The sequence below is a fragment of the Marmota monax genome, unplaced genomic scaffold, assembly GCF_021218885.2.
Source record: "Marmota monax isolate L192 unplaced genomic scaffold, Marmota_monax_Labrador192_F-V1.1 WCK01_AAM20220418_F8-fsc00019, whole genome shotgun sequence".
NCBI lineage: Eukaryota > Metazoa > Chordata > Mammalia > Rodentia > Sciuridae > Marmota > Marmota monax.
In genome coordinates, this window is record NW_026695242.1 from 10424984 (window position 1) to 10437592 (window position 12609).

The window sequence follows — 12609 nt, forward strand, 5'->3', positions numbered from 1 at the left end:
CTCCAACATGCTGAGCAAGCACTCTACCCCAAGTTACAACCCCAACTCCATTATAATTTTATGAAACTACCAAGCTGAGGGCTAGGCCCTGGGCTCTAATGACCTCATCAAGCCCCTACTATCCCATGAAGCTTAAGAAGTTGGCTAACTTTCCTGTTTTACATCCTTTTATTTTAAATCTCTAGGCTGGGCTGTGGGTATAGCTCAGTGGTACAGCACTTGCATAGCATGCTCCAGACTCTGTGTTAGATCCCCAGAAACACTCAGGAACACATGCACATGCACACCCTGTATATGCCCACAGATTTATCATATGCTATTCCTTCATGACTTAATGTATGTTATTTTGTCTTTTTGACAAGGTTGTAAGACAAATATACTTCCCAACAGGTCTTAGTATTCTGTATCTTATCAAACACCATTTGAAATTTCCTGGGGCTTCCAAATTAAAGTAAATAGACTAGTAATCAACCTGCCTTCCACTGGCATTAGATAGACCTAGATCAATCATTCTTTTTTTTTTAAGAATTTTTTTTTATTTTTTAGGTCTAGATGGACACAACACAATGCCTTTATTTTTATGTGGTGCTGAGGATCGAACCCAGGTCCTGCCCGTGCTAGGCGAGCTCTACCGCTGAGCCACAATCCCAGCCCCTAGATCAATCATTCTCAACTGGGGTGATTTTGTCCCCCTATGCCCAGAGGACATTTGACAATCCAGAGACTTTTTTAAAAAATATTTTTTAAGTTGTAGATGGACACAATACACTTATTTATTTATTTGAAGTGCTGAGGATTGAACCCAGTGCCTCAAACATGCCAGGCAAGTGTTCTATCACTAAACCACAACCCCAGCCCCCATATTTTTTTGATTATTACAACTGAGGGGAGGATGTACTACTGACATCCAGCCTGTGTATGCCAGGGATGCTCCCAAACATTCTACAAATACAGAGGATACCCCTCCACAAGAAAGGATTATTTATTCAAAAAGTTAACAGTCCATGGTTGAGAAACTCTGGCCTAGAGTTTCTAGTATATAGGACAAATGTTCCTGGGCTCTAAATGATAAAGATTCCCAAAGGAATGAGGGGCCAAGTTTTTATCAGCAAGGTTAAGTTGCAAAGTAGCATATAGTCAATTATTTTCAAACGTTGGTTTTAGCAACAGAATCCATTTTTTTTTTCTTTTTTGGTACTGCTAGGGATTGAACTCAGAGACACTCAAACACTTAGCCACATCCTCAGCCCTATTTTGTATTTTATTTAGAGACAGGGTCTCACTGAGTTGCTTAGCACTTTGCCATTGTTGAGGCTGGCTTTGAACTCTATCCTCCTTCCTCAGCCTCTTGAGCCTCTGGTATTACAGGTGTGCGCCACCTGGCCCAGCTGTTGGAGATCTTAACTCTATTGTATAGTATAGGTACATTTCTTTTAATATTAAAAAGAATCCCAGGAATCAATAAGAAAAAGAGTGATAGCCCAGTTGAAAATGAAGAGCTCAGACCGACCACACCTGCACACCTGGCTCTAAAATCTTTTTTTCCACTGGGTGTGGCTCAGTGGTAGAGCCTATGCCTGGCATGCACAAGGCCCTGGGTTCCATCCCTAGCACTACCACTCCCGCAAAATATATATATATATATTTTCGATTACACCAAATTTTTGTGAATAAATATTAGTTATTACTAGAATAAGATAGTTTCTGCATCAGTTAGCTCTGAAATACCTTACCCATGTGTACGTAAATGGACATAAATGGAAAGAATTTTGTTATATTGATGTCATCTAATTCTTTGAACTTTCTAGTTTTATACCACAATTCACTTTGTTTTCAAAAAGCATTTTTGATGAATTTCTAGCTAACAAGTTGATTAGTTTCTCCTTTTCAAAAGGATTTGTTAGTTGTGAGAGTCACTTTCTCATTTTGTGGGAAGTTCATCTCAACTTACCAACAAACTACTAATTGTATACAGTTTTCTTCTAACAGAGGCACCTTTTTAAAGAAAGTTTTAGGACTATTAAATATTGTCAAATTCAATACAACACTTTTTTTTTTAGAGAGAGAGAGAATTTTTTAGTTTTTGGCGGACACAACATCTTTATTTTTATGTGGTGCTGAGGATGGAACCCAGCGCCCCGCGCATGCCATGCGAGCGCGTTTCCGCTTGAGCCACATCCCCAGCCCTCAATGCAACACTTTTAATAAACTTACCAAGTACTTTGAATATGTTTTTCTCAAAACCTTGAAGTTCCAGCAGAATATTGTGGCACATACCTGTAATACTCAGAAGGCTGAGGAAGAAGGGTTGAAAGTTCAGTGGCCAGTTTCAGCAACTTAAACCTTGTGACAAAATAAAATGAAAAACAGGGCTGAAATGTAGCTTAGCAATAAAGTATGCCTGGGTTAAATCCTTAGTACCACAAACAAAGCCTTGAAGTTGCAGATTTAGCTTCACTAATGAATACTACAATGAAGTCCAGTAGAAATATAATTACATATGATTACAATTTTTCTTTTCTTTTGGTATGAGGAATTGAATTCTGAGGTGCTTTATCACTGAGCCTCATCCCCAGCCCTTTTAAAAATTTTGTTACAGGGTCTCACTAAATTGTTTAGGGCATTACTGAGTTATTGAGGCTGGTTTTGAATTTGTAATCCTCCTGCCTCAACCTCCCAGGTCACCAGAATTGCAGACTGGCACCATCACATCCACCTAATTATAATTTTTCTATTAGCCACACTAAAAATGTTAGCAACAGGGCTGGGGAGTGTAGCTCAGTGGTCTTGTCTAACATGTTCAAGGCCATAGATTTCATTCCCAGCACTGAAAAAAAGTTAGAAACTGTTGAAATTAATTTTATAATGCATTTCACTTGGATAGATATATAAAAATCATAATTCAACATGTAATCAGCATTATAAAATTTATGCTAGTAAATTTTGGTTTATAAATTAAAATTTTATTTCTTCAATTATGTTTGCCACGCTTAAAGAGCTCAGGAGCCACACATGGCTAATGGCTATTGTTTGGACAGTGTAGGTACAGAAAATGTCCACCATTTACTCTAACCAGAGTTAGTCTTCATTAACCTAACTATCAAAATTACATTTGAGAACTGGATATATAACTCAGTAGTAGAGTGCCTAGCATGCTCAAGGTCTTGAGTTTGAACCCCAGCCCTGAAAATTAAAAAAAAAAAAATTAAAGGATGTATCACATAAAATAGATTGTTTTTAAACAGTCAAATAAGATTAAAACACCTTTGGTTTAATAAAATCTGATTAATTTTGTTTTTGCAGTACTAGAGACTGAACCAGAGGCACTTGACCACTGAGCTACATCACAGTTCTTTTTTTTTTTTCAAAGAGAGAGAGAGAGAGAATTTTTTTTTCAAAGAGAGAGAGTTTTTTAATATTTATTTATTTATTTATTTTAGTTTTCAGCAGACATAACATCTTTGTTTGTATGTGATGCTGAGGATCGAACCCCGGCCGCACGCACGCCAGGCGAGCTCGCCACCCCTTGAGCCACATCCCCAGCCCTCCTCAGGATTCTTGCTCCCTAGTGTGCATATACTCTATTATCCCCTGACCTTGAATGTGGGCAGTACCTCTGAATATGATGAGATAGACACTTCTTTAATTAGATTATGCAGTTGGCTCTCCATATCAGCCCTCTGAGACTTCAAGTTCTGCATCAATAGATTCAGCTAACAATGGATCTAAAGTATTGAGCATGTGTCTATATTGAACATGTACAGACTTTTTGTCATTACTTGCTAAACAATATAGTATAACAAATATTTATGTAGTATTTACATTGTATTAGGTATTAAGATAATGCAGAGATTATTTAAAATATATAGGAGGATGTGCAGGTTATATGCAAATACTATGCCATTTCATATAAGGCTCTTGTGAATCTGACAATTTTGATATCCCCAGGGTTTGAGCCCAATCCTCCACAGGCATAGAGGGATGACAGTATTATATAGGACTGTTTTAGAACACTCAAGAGAGTCTCTGGTTAACTCTTAAGAAAGATGCTATGCTGTGAGAGTGCTTGTGAGAACACTTCATGGCAAAGAACTGAAAGTGCATCTCGCAGCTGAGAGCAGATGGCTTACAGCCAGTGAACAAACTGTGACCTCAGTCCGACAACCACAAGCACTAAATTGTGCCAACAACCAGTAAAGCTTAAAAGATGACCCCAAGCCCCAAATTAGACTGAAATCTGAGACTACACCTTGGCTGCAGCCTGTGAGACCCCATTAAAAGACTCAGTTCAACTCTGTTGAGATTCCTGACTCCTGGAAACTGAAATAATAAATGTGTCTTTTTTGAGTCACTAAGTTCCTGGTTCCTGGTAATGTGCCAAGCAAAAAAGAAAACAAATATGAATGGGTTGTAGTAAGTAAACAAATGTTTTGATATGATTTGATAAAGCATATTCTAGCTAATATTGAATAATCCACACAAACTCTAAAAGAAATTAGGTAAAGTGTTTATTAATGGTTTTTATTCAGTGTCAAAAACTTGAAAAATTTGGTATTCCCAAGGAGATTTTACAGTTACATTTAAAAGAATCACTATAGGGCTGGGGATGTGGCTCAAGCGGTAGCGCACTCGCCTGGCATGCGTGCGGCCCGGGTTTGATCCTCAGCACCACATACAAACAAAGATGTTGTGTCCGCCGAAAACTAAAAGAAATAAATATTTAAAAAATTCTCTCTCTCTCTCTCTCTCTCTCTCTCTCTCTCTCTCTCTCTCTCTTTAAAAAAGAAGAATCAGTATAATGTGTCTGGTCTGCTACAGTTACTCAATTGTGTTTTTCCATTCAGTGACACATCATAGGGATTAATATTGTAACGAAAGAGAATTTGAAAACTTAAATTCTTTTTTTTTGGTACTGGCAATAAAACCAAGTGGGGTTTAACCACTGAGCCACATCCCCAGCCATATATAATTTAGAGACAGGATCTCACTAACCAACCAGTGATTCACTCTGAACAGAAAATGTCTGGGAAAGGCAGAAAGCTCTAAGAGGATTAATGTTAAAGGGGCCATTTCCATTGACTTGGCGGCATCTTAGAATTGCCATATGTGGACATTGTCACACTGAAGTAATATTCAGGATGGAGGTGGGTCATGACTTTTCTTTGTAAACTGGACAAGAGTTGTTGTGAAGGGGAAATGGGGAAGAATAATTTGGGTCATGGCATGAGAGGGTACATGTTGAAATTTAAAGTGTGAAAGTAGAATTTCTTTCTTTTTTTAATATATTTTTTTAGTTGTAGATGGACACAACACCTTTATTTTATTTTAAATGTGGTGCTAAGGATGGAACCCAGGGCCTTGCACATGCTAGGCGAGCGCTCTACCACTGAGCCACAATCCCAGCCCTGAAAGTAGAATTCCTTAAAATTAGTTTTTAGAATTTGTTAAAATTCTACACACCTACACATCCCCTAAAAATCATCAGTCCTCTCTCTAGTTTGAAGACCTTGGTCCTACAATATGTATTTCTTCAGGTTAACAAGTATATCTTATTGTTTTTATTCGTGTCCCATCATTCCCTCTTTTAACACCAGACATGGCATATAATAGACCCTCAGTAAACACGGCCTCCAGGTGGGTGGGTACAGGGAGATTGCCAGAAATAGGATTCCTCTGCCTGGACAGGGCTGGATAACCTGTAATCATATCTTGGCTTCTTAATTCTCCATTAAAGTCATTTCCTATCAGCCATCTTTTATCACTTTATTACTTTAGAAAGTCAGATTACATGTGAAATAATCCATTTCCCTCTAACAGTTCTAAATTCAACGAAGATTTATGGAATCTTGTGTAAAAACTCTGTGGGTTTTTTTGAAGTATGTATGTGGGGAGAAGTGAGATTCAGAGATAAGAGGCAGCAGATTCCTGAGGTTCAAGAACTAATAATCCAGATGGGCAAATAGTTTCACAGACATTGTAAGAGTAAAAGAAATTGAAGTTAAAGTGTGAAAGACCGGGCATTGTAAAGTTTCTAAGCTGCAAGGCCTGAGTTAAAAAGTAAAGGACCAGGTATTGTTAAGTTCCTATGCTATACCCAAAACCTGAAATTCTTGTAGCTGTTAGGACAATACCTGGAACTGCCGAGTAAATATTCCCCCTGACCATCTGGTTGTTTAATAACCTAGGACCCTGTGCAGCTTGGCACATAGGCATTCAGGGCCCAAACCAATCAGTTTGAATGTACCCCCCTTCTTAGGATTGACCTATCACTCCTGCCCAACCTGTTCCCGCCAATGAATGTACTAATCATGTCTAAGAATTGTTGTTTGATTTTCCCGCGCCTCATGATGATTTGCTCTGATGTATGCAAAGCCCCCGCCCTCCCCAGAAAGTGTACTTAAGCACTGCTCAACCCCTGCTCGGGGCTCTGAGCCGCTCTCCCTTGTTGAGTGAGCACGGAGCCCCAGCGCGCTGGATTGGATCCTCAATAAACCCCTTTTGCTGTTGCATGAGCCGGTCTCTTGGTGGTCTCTTCCTCCGACGTTCGCCGGACCCTTACAACATAAAATTCGGCCACAGGACCATTCATTTTAAACAAGGGTCCTGAAGATCTCACAATTCAAACTTCATAAGTTTTAAGATTAATTTGGACAAAGAACTGTGGCAAAGCGATTTCTGTTTAGAAGCTAAAGTATCAACGATATTTACAATGAACTCTCCAGTCTCGAAATCATGGAATTCTTGATGATTTTTTTTCCCCAGTGCTGGGAATCAAACTCAGGGCTTTGTGCATTCTAGATAAGCCCTCTACCACTAAACTCCAGCCCCGGAGTCTTAATGAATTTTTTAATCTGGGAAATTTACATTAGTTCAAAATTTGCACATTTAACCTTCTTATAATGCAAATTCTCAAACGCGTGTCTGCCTTGTCCAAGGAAGAAAAGCACTGTTATATTAAATGTTTTGAGGAATCCCCTTATTCTGTAAATTAAAAAGCGGTACTTGGAGTTCTCTGATGTCATTTACCTAGTGTCCTGAACTTGATAGGTAGACAACAAATGAGTATTGCCATGAACTCACTCTCAAGGTGCAGCATACATGTGTGGAAATCGGTTTTAGAAAAACCTAAACAAGTCAAGAGAGACTTTTAAGGAGAAGGGGTGCCTGTGTGTGTGTGTGTGTGTGTGTGTGTGTGTTTTGTAAATTAAGGGACCTTTAAAATTAGAAAAAGAACAAAAAGGGATGGAAGGAGGCAGCTTTGCTTTGCCTGAGGCTAGAACACAGGCTGAGTATGGCCTTGGGATTTTCACTTCCCTTACACCCAGTTCAGCTTTTAGGGCAAAGAGGGGAGAAGGGGCACTTGTTCTTCCCTCCTTGATTGGTTCTTCCCCTCTCAAACTCAAGGAAACTGGACAAGGGAAGACACAAAACCCGAACTGAACTGTAAGAGGGCTGATCTGAAAACACACAAAAGCCAACCCAGGGCATTGCTGAGGGACTGATTTGCAGGAGGATGGTCTTCCCGGTGTAACAGGGGTTCACTTGATGCTTTGCCTGTTTCCCTTGTGGCTTCAAAACTTACTTGTCTTTTTTCTTTTTCCCAATCTTCTTCTCCCTGAACTTCTTCATCCTGATCCGTCCTCCCTAATCTCCTTTTCTCTGAATCACCTCTATCCTGGTAGAATCATAGCCTTTGGGATAGGAGTTCCTGTTTTTCTCCTTTTCTCAAAACCATGTCCTCGTTAAAAGATTGGCATCAGGGACAAGGACCGAACTTTTGGCATCATGAGCAGCAGACCTCCATTTCAGTTGAGAGCAGGAGAGGGGATAGGTAGAGAAGCAGAATGATTCTAGGTCAGAGTTCAGGCCCATGAGTGATTTGAAGGTTGAGAAGGAACCAAAATTAAAATCGAAATGTAGGATCTTAAATTTTATTTTAAACGGTGTGATAGAAGTTTCTAGAGTTCTAGAGCAAAAATGCTCAGTGAATCTTTGAAGGGCACCATAGTAAAGACCAAAGAATGGAATTTTCAGGGTAGTCAGGCGTTCAATAAGTTCTAACCTTGACTTGTTATTAAAATCTTTTGGGGTATTTGTAAAAATCCTGATGCTGAGGTTGACTGCATTGAGATCTCTAAGGGTGGGACCCTGGTTATATTTTAAAACTGTTCCTCAGCTTACTCCAATGGGCAGTGCAGGCTGCTCTTGGAGGAAATGAGGAGGCCCACCTCTTGCCTTCCAGGCAAATACTTACAACATTCAAATTAGTGTATCCTGAGTCAAACTACTTGATGTTCTCCAGTTTAAGTACTCAAGGTTAGGACTTAATTGGTATTTTTAGTCTATATTCCACAAGAATTATGAGGGGTCCTGGGAATTGAACTAACCCTAACCCTGGGGCACTCTACCAAGGAGACCTATCCCCCAGTCCTTTTTAATTTTAATTTTGAGAGAAGGTCTCACAAAATTGCTTAGAACCTTGTTAAATTGCTGAGGCTGGCCTTGAACTGTGATCTCCTGCCTCAGGCTCTCAAATCACTGGGATTACAGGTGTATGCCACTGTACAACCCCCCCCCCCCCCCATCATGCCCAAGTCCTTTTTATTTTTATTTTCAGACTGGGTCTTGCTAAATTGCAGAGGCTGACCTTGAACTTGTGATCTTTCTGCCTCAGCCTTCTGTTATGCTCGAATTCGGGATTCCCAAAAGACCACCAGAGACCAAGATTGATGTAAGCAGCAAAGAGGTGTTTATTGCAAGCTAACTCGGTCCTCCGAGCGCACACAGCAACTGGTGACGCTGAGAGGCCCTGAGCCCAGGGTTTGCAACAGTTTTATACATTCTTTGGGGAAGGCAGGGACCCCACATACATCATAGCATCTCTTAGCAAATCATCACACACCGCAGGAAAATCAATGCAGTCATATTTTTCAATGTAGTAATATACATAACAGAATTTACTATTTTTAAGCCAGGCATAGTGGAATATACCTATAGTCCCAGATACTAAAGAGGTGAGGCAAGAGGATCACTTGGGCAATGAGTTCAAGACCAGCTGAGCAACAACATAGAGAGACCCCATCTCAAAAAAAACTTACTGTTTTAACCATTGTTAAGAGCATTCATATGTTGTGCAAACATCACTGTCAGGTTGTTGGTGGTGACTTAGGACAAAGCAGCCCGCGCAGGAAAGAAACATCAGTCAGGCCTATCAATCGGCGGGATCTCCTGATTAATGCCTGTCAATCAGCAGGACCCCATGGCCAATTCTGGATTTCAGACAGTTCCCCCAACCAACTCCAGCGGGACAAGGGACTCTAAAAACACCTTTTCCAGGGGCTGGGGATGTGGCTCAAATGGTAGTGCACTTGCCTAGCATGTGTGAGGCATTGGGTTAGATCCTCAGCACCACATAAGTATAAAATAAAGACATTGTGTCCACCTATAACTAATATATATAACCTTTTCCTGTCCCAAACCCTTCCCTTTTTAAATCTGTCTCTTTTGGTCACGGCCCCACCTTGCCTGATCTCACAATCACTACTGAAAGAATTCCCCACGCAAAGACACTTCGCTGGGAGAATTCCGATTTTATTGCAAAAAGCTGTGTGCTTATATAGAACTAAGGGGGAGATGGTAGGGCTTAGATAAATGGCAGGCAACCCGTTTATTGGCAAGTTCTTCCAGATATCAGCTCCGGTGCCCAGGAATTAGTTCTCATTGGGGCTAAGGTTCCCCGCCAGCAAGATTTGAAATTGGCGCCGGTGGGAGAGTTCACATGGTCGGGAACTTTTCGCACCACTGCAGAAAAGAAGAAGGTAGGAAGAAGAGGTGCTTAGGCGCCATGTTGGAGTTTTTTTCTCTGGGGTATGGCTGCCGTTTATACTTTTCCCAACAACTACTATACATTCCTAGGACCTGTCATCATTCCAGAAAGAAGTAGTGTACTCCTTAAACAATAACTTTCTATTCTTCCTTCCCCACAACCTAATATAACCTCTATTCTACTTTCTGTCTCTGTGAATTTGCCACTATGACCATACAATACTTGTTCTTTTATGTCTGGCTTAGTTCACTTAGCATAATGCCTTCCGGATTCACCCCTATTGTAACCCGTATCAGAATCCTGCTCTTTTTTAAGGCCAAGTAATATTCCATGTGTGTTTATACTACCACATTTTGTTTAACCATTTTACCTAACAACATTTGGAGCTTTTTCACATTGAGCTTTTGTGAATAATGCTGATTTTGTCATTGTGAGAACATCATAGAAGGTACTTATGCAGATTGAATTGGTACAGGTCAATCACTTCATATGACCTCTTGCAATTAAGAGACCCAGTAAAGGTGAGCTGTATGAGATGCTGCCAGTGTAACATTGTTAAGGTCTGTAAACTAGTCAGGATGGCGCATGGCATTTTGCCAGAGGGAGTGGTTTGTGAAGTAACGCCAGGGAGCCATTAAGTGTGGAGATTCCTTATTGGTTGACTGCTGTATCTAGTTTATGTTAATTAAGATAAGCTGTGTGGAATGTATATATACCCCTCCTGTCCTACAGTAAAGGGCTCCACTCCTGCTGTATCAATCTACTCAAGTTCCTCATCACCCCCGGTTCCGGGCTGCGGCAGATGGTGGCCCATCTGGGGAGCCCCGGGAAACTCGGGGGTATTTTGCCCAGCCAGATCATTTCCAAGGCCAGTAATGAGTAATGAGCACTATTAAGGCTTATTTCAAATGTAAAAACCTTGAAATAATGTACTAAATTGTTCAGAAGGTTGTTTTCTTAGCGCCTGCTGGAATACTACAGGATTTTCTTTAGCATCATTGCCGGAGTTCCTGCCTTCATCCCAGTGCCGGTGAAGATGAAGGTGGAAGAATTTCCAGTGTTGCTGAGAACTGGACGAGACTTCAGATCAAGCTAGCTGCCTACAGAACTTACCTGGACTGTGATTTACCTGGATTGTGAGTTAATCTATTGAGACACTGCTTTACCTGGACTGAGACAACAAACTGTAATCTATAACAAATTGTAACTCGGTATCTTTGCTAATGGTGTTATTGCTGGTATAATTTTTTCAAGGGCTTCTTGCATGGAGCCATCAATTGGCTTGCTATTGTGGCATTTTGTATCCTCCCCTTCTGCTTGTAGCAGATTGTTTGTGGTGTTTGTGTAAAAACCACTATGGTCATTATTTAAATTAAACAAAAGGGGGAAATATTAAAGTCTGTAAACAAGTCAAGATGGCGCCTGGCATTTTGCCAGGGGGAGTGGTTTGTGAAGTAACGCCAGCAAGCCATTAAGCGTGGAGATTCCTTATTGGTTGACTGCTGTATCTAGTTTATGTTAAGCTGTGTGAGGGGCTGGGGATGTGGCTCAAGTGGTAGCGTGCTTCCTTGGCATGCGTGCGTTCCGGGTTCAATCCTCAGCACCACATACAAACAAAAATATTGTGTCTGCCGAAAACTAAAAAATAAATACTAAAAAAAAAAAAAAAGATAACCTGTGTGGAATGTATATATACCCCTCCCGTCCTACAATAAACAGCTCCCACTCCTGCTGTATCAATCTACACAAGTTCCTCGTCACCCTCTGGTTCCGGGCTGCAGCATAACATGACACACTTTTTTATAGTAAGCTTTAAAAAAAAACAAGTAGGAGGAATACATTTCAAAATAATGATAAAAGTATAGTAGGTACATAAATCAGTAACATGGCCATTTATCATCCTTACCAAGTATTATATATTATACATAATTGCATATGTTATATTTCCATATGACTAGCAGTACAGTAGGCTTGTTTATGCCACTCATCACCACAAACGTGAGAAATACATTGCACTATTATGTTAAGACAGCCATGATATTAGTAGATGATAGGGATTTTTCAGCTTGATTTTAATCTTATACGACTACCATTATATTTGTGGCCTGTCATTGATAGAAACATTGATAGGTGGTATACGACTGCTATGGTAATTTAATTTTTTAAAAAATTATATATATATATATATAGAGAGAGAGAGAGAGAGAATTTTAATATTTATATTTTAGTTTTTGGTGGACACAACATCTTTGTATGTGGTGCTGAGGATCGAACCCGGGCCACACGCATGCCAGGCGAGCGCGCTACCATTTGAGCCACATCCCCAGCCCAGGTAATTTAATTTTAAAACTGTCAGTCCCTCCCACTTCACCCACAAGGAAGGGTATGGCCTTCTTTCGTTCACGACCATATCCCAGTCCCTAGCTCAGAGACTGAAACATGTTAGGTGCTAAATAAAAATTTATTAAAATAAATGGACAAAATGGTTTAATTCTTCAACATATTGTCTCAGAAAAATGATAAGAGGAATAGAGAAGAAAGGCAATAAGATGTAGGTGGTAGGTACCGATGGAGAACTGCTCCTTTTTTGACTTTGAGTAGCAAAAAAGAAGAATAAATGCTACATACAATGACAGAAGAGTTGGAAGTGGGTGAAGATAACCTGGTTTGGTGGCTTTTCTGGAACTCGGCTACCTCGTCTTTAAAATGTGTGAGCAGGAAAAAAAATATGGGAGCAGTCTAGAAGTTTTCATTCATACTGCCTCATTCCTATTCAGCATTGA